This window comes from Camelus dromedarius, chromosome X (genome assembly GCF_036321535.1).
Source record: "Camelus dromedarius isolate mCamDro1 chromosome X, mCamDro1.pat, whole genome shotgun sequence".
Taxonomy (NCBI): Eukaryota; Metazoa; Chordata; class Mammalia; order Artiodactyla; family Camelidae; genus Camelus; species Camelus dromedarius.
Window position 1 is genome coordinate 31034162 of NC_087472.1, and position 10120 is coordinate 31044281.

Genomic DNA, 10120 nt, shown 5'->3' on the forward strand with positions numbered 1-10120 from the left:
GTAAAACATTGCAGGGAAAAAAAATCATAGAAATGTGCCAGGTAGTAATTAATAAAAGTTATTTGTATGGAAATTGGGATGTTTTATATGTTAGCTGTTCAAATTTCATAATTTGTTGTGATTTCTTTTCTCATTATAAATAAATACCAACTTTGGCACCTAATTGCCTGCATTGCCCATACATTTTTAATATCCTTTGTCTTAAAGAGGGTCCCCCAAATTGTAAGTTTCAGACCCCGCATCCTAGATCTGTTCCTGAGATGGTAAGAAGTAGTACAAAATTTGTTTGCAATTGGAAAGGGTTAATAGGGATGTGGATGTGGTAGAAAACTGGGAAACAGCAATTGTGGAGGTTGAATCAATAATCTTGAAGACCAGAACATGTGACCGTCAGCTTTTAAAATCTGAAATTCCAAGATGTTCTGGTATTTTGAGATTATGTGACCTCAGAGGATGACTTCATAGACCACCCCCAACACACACAGATGGGCCGCTCCAGCTGCTCTGTACATTTCAAACTTCCAAAAACGTGGCTGCCTGAAAGATCTATTTTTGTATTATCACTGCTCAAGGAAAACAGGTGGCTGGGTTGTTTGCTTATTCCCCCCTCCCCCACACACGTGAATCTATCTCCTGCTTCCCAAATGACAATAGATAGCTCTTTTTTATTTTCTAATGGCAAACAGGAAGTAAGCTGACAGTAATAACAGGAATGATAGTAACAATAATATCCATAAGGAACAGAACTGACATATATTAAAAAGGAGACATAGTTGCACTAAGGGGCTGATCTCTGATAATCTGAGAAAGACACATTAAAAACGCCAAGGAGATGATACACTTTTCATGTTTCTGGCATGTTTTTTTAAAGACTGAGTGTCAAGTTGGGGCGAGAAGGAGGGACAACCCGGCTTCTGCTGCAGTGCTGTTGCGAGGGTTAATTGGGGACCTGAACTCACTGTTAAAGCGGCCTCGCTGGACAAAGCGCTGACGTGAACTTTAGTCACTGTGTGGTCTGAGTCCTCTTTCGCACCTGAGCACCATCTCCCTCTTACTTTGGAAGCAGGCGGGGGCGCTTCTGGACACTAGACCAGAGGAGGAGAATACCACCTGCCAGGGATCTGAGCAGGTCTGAAAGAGCAGAGGATATCCGAAGGCGAGGGCGAACACCAATGCGGGATCTTTCCTGACCCGGCTCTGGTCCACTTTGGGGCAAAAAAAATGGTGGGCTTGGGGGAGGGGTCTGGGGAGGGGGCAGCGGTCGAGTTTGGGTGCGAGCTTCCCACTGCATTGAAATCAGGCTGGCTTCCGGCCCGGGAAAAGAGGAGGAGGAGGAGGAAAACGCCCGGGTCCCCTGCGAGGGGGTATGCAGGTGGGAGCCACCTGCAACCCACTGCAGAGGAAAAGGGGTGAGGGAAAGCGGACCCCTGAGCAAGCCCCGTAGTGCAGTTTTCACCCTACAGCCACGCCTTCTATCCATTTTGATTCAGAAAATGGTGGGCGAGGGGGAATGCTGGGGAGGTGGGCGGGACCCGTGCGCGGGTGCCAGCTTCCCATTGCGGAGGATGAGGGCGTGTCTAGGGAAAGATGGAGAAAGACAGGTAAGCACCCCGGATCCCTGCAGATGGGTGCGAGAGTGGCTGGTGCCAGCAGCCCCCAGGGTGGGGGCGGGCAGACATGGACGCGAATCCAGGACTGGATTCCCACTCTGGCCATCCTGTGTGTGTGTGTGTATGTGTGTGCGTCTTGTGTGTGTCTGTCTGTCTTGTGTGTGTGTGTCTTTGTTTAGGGGAGTTGACGGAGCTCTCCGAAAGAAGTACTATGGATTCTTTTTTGTCTTTTTTCAGAAGAAAATTCCTGTGTGGCAGAGTTCTGGATTTTAAATTTTTCCTTTTTGTTTGTATCCTCTGTTTTTCCAAGTAGACTATCACCTGGGTAACAAATACTATTAATCAGACTAAAAACATTAAAAAGTATAAAATTCAAAAGGATTTGTTAAATCAGCTGAGGAGAAAATTGAGTAGTTCTCTCCTATCATCACTAATCCATAAGTCTGTTCCCCAGTATATTTTTGTCACACAATATGTATTTTAACATTTCACGGGTGACTCTTGCATGCTAGACTTTGAGAGTCATCACTGTGTTTGTCAGGTTAGGCTAAGCTTATCCTGAGGTAGCAACCCCCAAACTTCAGTGGCTTAACATAATAAAGATCTATCATACAATAAATGCCCAACATGTGTTGGTGAAGATCCGATAGTCTGTCCGGGACCCCCCTGACAGAGGCGCCACAACCTGGTACATGGCTGGTCACTCTGGCAAGGGGAGAGTGTTGTGGAGCTCTCTCACACTCACTCTTCTAAAGTAATTAGTCAAGAAGTAACATAAGTCACGGCTGTGCACAGCTGGTTGGCCAAAACTAGTCACCTAGTAGCCTAGTTACACTAGTTGCACTAGTAGCCTCACCTAATGGCCAGGGGCTGAGGGTGCTGTGAGACTGGATGGTATAGTTTTCTGTGTGCCCAGAGGCAGTACAAAGTATAAAGTGAGAAAAACTAAAAGAAAATATTCACAAGAATTCAAGGGGAGTGCCTTTCTAAAGCACTATAACGAAAAATTAAAAATTGTGAAGAAAAAGTGACAAGTATAAGATAATTAAATTTTTATGGAGCAAAGGAAGAATGAATGTGCCCTTGACTTTTTGTTTTCTCTGTGGTGTTATTTTGGGGGACTCTCCAGACCATTCTTGAAGGTTATGGCAGCCTGATGGATGCTGGTAAGGCTGGATTCTGGCTGGAGTGAGATGAAGGTCCAGGTTCTCCCTGTGCCAGTTTTATGGGACAGGATGCATCCAGCCACCTGGCGCTCTGAGGGGTGGCGCTGGGGCAGGACACGGAAGGGCTCCTCCCAGCCACACCTCTCTCCAGGGTGGTCTGACTTTGGTTTCTCTGCTCCAGCCTGCAGCAGACACCAGACTCTTCTCGGCTGATGGCCGGGCTGTCCTGGACATACATACCTGGAGGGCGACGACTGTCCTATTGCAGGTCAGAGCACTCTGCCTCTCTTTCCTTTTCCCTTTCTCTTTTGGACAACCTTTTGTAGGGGAGGAGATAAGGCCCCAAGGATTCCCAACTGGAAACACTGGTTGGGACAGTCTTTGAGCCAGATGTCTGACCTGGGCCTGACCAGGGAACTTGGGGCTGAAGCAGAAGGGGCTGGCCTTCTGTCAGAGTCCAGAGAAGGAGCCCCCCACCAAATTGGGGTTAGACCTCAGACAAGCCCTCATCCATCCCTCTCCCACTCACCTTGCTCAGATTCCCAGAAGGGCCTCGGACATGTCCCGGCCTGTTTGGATGGTTCTGTGGTGACTTGATCTCTGTGTGTGCCTGGGGCAGCACTTGTAATGTCTGCGTCAGCCCAGGCCCAGGGGCACAGGGGACCTCGAGTAAAGGGAGCTTCAAAGGCACATGGTCTTACAGCTCGGGAGAAAAGGGGTGTCACCTCCTGTGTGAACACCCCATGCACTGCAGGCCTAGCCCACGACTTGCGGGTCAGGGCCTTCAGGCTGTGGGTTGGTGTGAAGATGCTTTTGGAGGCATTGATGGTGGGGGGTCACCAGCAACCAGAACCTAGGTCTCTTGGCCCCTCACCGCTTCCTTGCCACACAGAAGGCTGGTATCCCCGTTACGTGTCTAAGAAGCTATTTGCCTGGTCAACTCCAGAGCAGAAAGCACTGAGGGTCTAGGACCCTGGCGAGAGCCGTGTGCTAAGCAGGATGCACAGGCTCTTAGGAGACAGTGCATGGGAGTGGGAGCCCCCCCTGGTGAGGGAGTGCGTAGAGGGATCAGGTTCAGGGTTCTTGCAAAACACTCAGGCCCCAGTCAGTAGAAGGTATGTGGATGACTGCCAGGAAAAAGTCACCAGGTCTGTGGTGGCCATGGAGTCACATAGCCGAGATATTTCCTCAAAAGAATCTTTGGATCTCTCCTGTTATTTATGCTAAAGCCACACTTTCCCCAGACTGCTCCCACACCCTAACTAAGCACAGTTGGGGAGCCAGAGCCAGGCCATTTCTGCTCGTTGGAGGACTCCCTTAATCTTTGCTCGCACTCCTCCCTGGCCTGGTGCAGACTTTATTATCGCACTCCCGTCTGAGGCTCTTCGTGCCTAATCCGCCTTCCTTTTCTCTCTTCGGTTCACAGGTGTGAGATGTGCATCACAGTCTGAAGGCTCTCCCTGTGTCTTCCTGCTCCTTTTATCTTCATAGGTGTTTCCCTAATCTCTAATCTTGTCTAATCCTATTTTGGCATTTGCTTCTAGGAGGGCCTGAACTGATACACAGGGTCAGGATTCTTTCACAGATGAGAGCTCAAGTTTCACATTTCTCAATAGCTGTACTGTTTTTCAGAGAGGCAGGATAATATAATAGTTAAGAGCTTGGCTATCTGGGTTCAAGTCCCAGGTCTATCACTTTTAGCTGTGTGTCCTTGGCCTCTGTACCCCTTTTCTAAAATGAGGATAATTAGGGGGAAGGTATAGTTCAGTGGCAGAGCACATGCTTAGCATGCGTGAGGTCCTGGATTCAATCCCCATTATCTCCACTTAAAAATATATATAAATAAATAATCCGAATTACCTCCCCACCAAAAAAAAAAAACCCACAAAAAACCAAACCAAACAAACAAAAACAAAAAAATAGGGGATAATCACATTACTTCCTCTTAAGGTTTTGTGAGGTTTATATGAATGATTTTTATACAGACCACTTAAGTGTCTCACGTATTAAATAATATCAGCTGTTTTACCATCTTTGGTAGATGGAAGGGTCTCACCAGATCCTGTAGCTGTTGATGAGTTTGGCTCTGGAAATTTCAATATTAACTTCTAGAGTTCTAAGTACATATGCTTTATTGATTTTTAAACTAGAAGCTAAAATTAAGGTTCAGGAAAACATATGAACCAGTTAAATAGAATGATGATTGTGTCCCCCACTTTCAAGTCCATTGGGTGGGCAACTCCCAAAATGAGAATGGTATGATCATACTGTCCCTTTTCCTATATTGTATCCATTAGACAACTTATTCTGCAATACAGAAATGGCCCTGAGGACCATACTGCAATTCTCCTTCTTGTTACATTTACCATGCTCTTTGTGGTAGAGTGTCTCAAAGGCATGTTTTTCAAAGAAGGGAAGAGGCAGGGAGGGAAGGGAACAAACATTTTCATGAGTGCCCACTAAGGACCAGATGCAGTGTTTGGTGTTTTGGGTTAATTCTCTCTTTAATCCCCTTAACAATCCTGTGAGGTAGGTAGCAGTATTTCCCTTACATGAAGAAGAAACAACTCGGAGAGGTTAAGTGTATTTTCCAAAGCCCTTAATCTAGTAAATTACAGAGTTTATATTTCTAACCTAGGTTTGTCATACTCCAAAGCCCATAATCTACCTTTTAAATTTTGGTGACCTTCCAGGACTAGGGGATTGGTTGGTTTAAATTTGCATGACAGGATGTTAAATTGGAGTTTTCTCTTAAGCACCAAGATATAATAGATATGAACTTCTGAAGACAAGTTTTCAAAGGAAATAGCCAAACAGCTGTAAAGCCTCAAAGGATTTAAAGGGTCCAGAGAGAAGAGATATGAAGAAATTTTTGTGAGGATTTCTTTGGAGTCGGCTTCCGAGGGGGGAGAGTTCCTGTGCTTTGCTCTTCACACCAAGACTTTCACTGGACCCTTTGAATCTTGATACGTAGCTCCTGGAGTTTGTAGGCATAGCGAAATGGGATCTGACTCCAGCATGAGAAATGTTAAATGCTGGAGAATAGGAAGTATAAGGAAAGAGGAGAAACCCAGTACATCCCTTTCCCCCGAAGTGGGAGGTCCACCTGAAGTCGGTGCTAGCTGAGGGAGGAGAGATTTAACTTTAAATCAAGTTCAGAAGGTCCTTTATTATTTGGGACTAGGGGTTCTAATCACTGAAAGGAGGCTCAATTTGCGATTTAAAGTGACTGTAGGGCTCTTTGGAGTGAGTAGCAAAGCCATGGCTCCTGGGAAAAACTTAATTTTAAAGGTATTGTATTAGACAAAAGTAAAGTTGCATTTTGATTATATCTTACCAGTAGTTCTTGTCCAGTTTAGTGACTGTATCTGTGTGGTATGATGTTGGTGATGGGCCACGCTCCTATGGGGGAGTACTACTAATATTTTTGCCTTAATTTTGCTACATCGGCTTTCTTTTGACTAGTATTTGCCTGGTATATATTTTTCCATCCTTTTATTTTGAATTTTTGTGGATAATTTTAAGAGTACCTCTGAGAAAAGTATGAAACCAGATTCTGTGCCTTGAAAAAAATCCAATCTGAGGTTTTATTCCTGTTGAGTTTAATCCATGTACATTTATTATAATTATTGGCATATGTAGATATATTTCTACCTTCCTATTTTGTGTTTTCTATTATGTTTTTTCTTTGCATCCTTCCTCTTCTCTCCTTTCCTGCCTTCTGTTGGACCAATGGAGTTTTCTTTGGAATTCTGGAATTTACACATTCTATTTTTAATCCTTTAGTGCTTATCCTAAGAGTTTTCTAAATTGATTATCTAACTTTGTGTTTTTAAACAAAATCTAAAGTATCTCTAACTTCTATCCTCTTTATTATAAGACTTTGACATTTTGAAATGCTTTTAAAAATATATATATATACACAACTTCTGATAATTGGCATTTCTTTAAGCAAGCAAACTATTAACCATTCTTGTTAGTATAGTTCACAGTTTATGATGTATTTTTTAATGTATTATCTCATCTGATTCTAGATAAAGCTCAGATAAGTGTTACTTCATAATGACTTAGTGAATTAGGGGGCAAAATAAGAAGAGGACAGACCAGAAGAGAACAGAACAGAAAAGAGTTCTTCAATTCTTAATGGTACCTTCAAAAACCCTTAAGAGTCTGGGGACCTCAGGTTGAGAACTACAGATCTTAGAAATATATCCTTCACCTTTTTCTTTTGAGAAGGGAAAGAGGAAAGAGAATGACCATTTTTGAACATTTATTCTGTACCAGAAACTTTTCTTAGGCAAGACAAGCCTTATATTTAATGGCGACCTTCTTTACTTTCTAGATGTTCAAGGATGTTATGAGCGTTATTTCACAACATGCTTCCTTACCAATCCACGTACATTCTCCTGAATGGAAAATGAACTTACTTTTGTTGTTGTTAATGATATTGATGAAAATAATAACTAACAATTATAATAGTATTTCTTACAGAAACCACCATGTTAACTAGGTGCTGAATCTGATGGGGTAAATATATTCTCAAAACCACCATTCAGTTTTAGAAGGGAAGCCACTTAGTCATCTAGATGACTAGATAAAACTACATCCTGTGTAGTTTAAGAGTAGAGAAACTTGCTAAGTCAACAAAGATTTGGATAATAATTTGGTTATACTTATTATAACTGCCTTTTTTTTTTTTAACCAATAGGATGGCCCGGTTTAGATCCTAATAAAGTACTTTAGGCCTCTCCTGAGTATTCCTAAGGTTTTTTTTTTTTCAAATGAAACAAGAAGAAATCAGCTAAAATGAAAAGAAACCACCTATGATTTTAACTGGAGAATACTGAATTATTAGTCATTGGGATATTAACCTGTGTATTGTGTTCTGTTATTTTTCTTTCCTCCCATTTCCTGCAGGGAACCGGGAGAGAGAGGTTTGTGGTGGAGCTGGAAGTAGAAGCTGCTTAAAGCCAGTGACTTTTACATTTTGAAAAGGATTATGTCCCTTGATGAAATCAAGCCAAATGTCCCTCAGATGGGAATGGAGGGCATTTGAAGGCAGCAAGAGAAGTCAGGGTTTGTGGGTCCTTCCCGTAGCAGATACATGAGTTTCTCCATTATCAGAACCCAAGGAAGATTCTGTGGTGGGCTCAGGGAAGTTGGGCACCTAGTCTTACCAAAGATCTCCCTACCCAGAGGGTGGATGGAAGCAGTGGGGACAAGGGATATGAAGATACCATGCCAATTCAGTAAAGGAGAACCTCATCCCTAACCAGGGTAGACAGACATATGTCAGTGGGGCTCTCCTCAGGCTTTGGTGCCAGATAAGACCATAGGATGTTCGTTCAACTAGCAGAAATGGGGAATCACCGATAATAACTGAAGAGAAGATCCCAACAACATGTTACAGTCAGGATATCAGATTCCTATTTATGTTCATTTAGAGGCAATGTGGTATTTTAAAATGTGTTTTAAATAAATGTGACATTTCTAACATGTTTAAGCCAAGATCCATTTGTTTACTAGGCCTTGTATTCAATGGATAAGTCCTTGTTAAGAACTCCTCTAGGGCTCACACAGGCACCTTTCATCTGTGGGGCCCGCTGTTGTCTATGGCAGCGTACCCCTAATAAACTCCCTTTTATTCCCACTAAAAGAAAAAAAAGTCCTTTAGTTGGCGAAGGCCCTAGGTCCCAAAGAGGACATGACAATTCTAAGAATATATGGCAAAGTATGAACGATGGTTATTTCAGGTATGTGTATGCTAGTAATCTCATTTGCCCCTCCCCCTATCCATTTCCCCCCTCTGCTGTGTCCCCCAAGGTTACCAGTATTGCTGTATCAAAGGCCTTCTTTGCCCTTTGGCTTCTAGTATGGCCAAAGGGAAATACCCAACAGGAGACAAAAAGGAGGGACGAGTGAGGTCAGGTATTCCACCCCTAGCCTGCTTCCTGGAGTCTGTCTTCTTTGAGGTTTCTGTGAGCTGACTGCATTCTCAAGATTCCAGCTGCCGTCAGGTGGCCCTTTCCACACAGCTGTCTACCATTCCAGTAACTCCCCACTCCCACTTTCTCCCCTCACCCCATTCCTTCCTCTCACCACCCCCACTCGTCCCCAGCTCCTACTCCACTGTCCCCCACACTCCCTCCTCCAGCTCCCTTCCCCACCCCATCCTCTCCTTCTCTACTCTTGTCTATAGGCAGTCACACCATGTCACACGCTGAACTGTCACCTCCAAATTCATGTCAAAGTCCTAACCCCCACCCAACTACCTCCGAATGTGACTGTATTTGGAGATAGTTTTTATAGATGTAAGTTAAAATGAGGTCATTGTGGTGGGCCCTAATCCAGTATGACTGGCTTCCTTCTAAGAAGAGATTAGGAGGACATAGGCAGGTACTGAGGAAAAGACCACGTGAAATCACAGGGAGAAAGCAGCCATCTACAAGTTGAGGAGACAGGCCTCAGAAGAAACCAGCCCTGCGAACACCTTGATCTTAAGACCTCTGGCCTCCAGAACTATGATAAAATAAATTTCTGTTGTTGAAGTCAGTCTGTGGGTGACTCCTCTGCTGACAACTTGGGAAAAAATTCTCTATTAAACTCAAATCATCCATTTTGAGTCCCTTTTATTTCCTGCTGGGACCCTGACTGATCAGTGGTAGGATTATATATGATTCTTACTCTCATTCATTCTTAATGTATTTTCCAAAATTCCTGAAACCATGGAATTTTTTTTTTCAATGAAGACGTAAAAAACACTGTCATGAAGCAAAACTTGGCTTGACTAGGAAATTTTTATATAAAATGGATTTATAATCACAGGCATCCAACACCACTCCACTTCTCCAGAAACCCCCTGCTCTAGGATCCCCAATGCTTTGTCCAGGGGATTATAAAAACAGAGGGTACATGGCATCAATGCTGGAGCTGGGAAAGTTGCCATCGTTGGCCCCAAATCTGCAAATATTTCTGATAGAATACTGAAGGTGGCTGCCCAGGCTGCCTCTGGAGGGAAAGAGCACAGGTCTGTCCGAGTGTAAGGGACTGTTAGAGTACCCACTACATACCCTATTTTACCAGCCCAACTCATGGAGGCGAGGAGCATCAGGAACAGAAATGGCTCTCAGAAGCAGCATTAGAAAGCAACCCCACCCTGAGAGGCCACACACAAGGGAGAGGAGGGGAACTGGCCTGACAGGGCATACTTCTGGCTGCCACACCCAATGATAAAAGGAATTCCTTCACTAGGAGTCAAAACTCTCTCCTTTAATACCGCCTAGATCTTTCCTGAGCCTGCTGACTTCTCAGCCTCAGTAACATTAAAGGCACACTGCAAATTAC

At 43.9% G+C, this 10120-nt stretch overlaps 1 long non-coding RNA gene across 1 annotated transcript; it reads left to right on the forward strand.

Annotated features, from left to right (window-relative positions):
- The first annotated feature begins 1580 nt into the window (after positions 1–1580).
- On the forward strand, positions 1581–9005 carry LOC135320090 (uncharacterized). Its single transcript, XR_010379266.1, has 3 exons — positions 1581–1601; positions 2958–3044; positions 7694–9005. It is a non-coding gene; the product is annotated as an uncharacterized LOC135320090 (long non-coding RNA).
- Positions 9006–10120: the final 1115 nt, after the last annotated feature.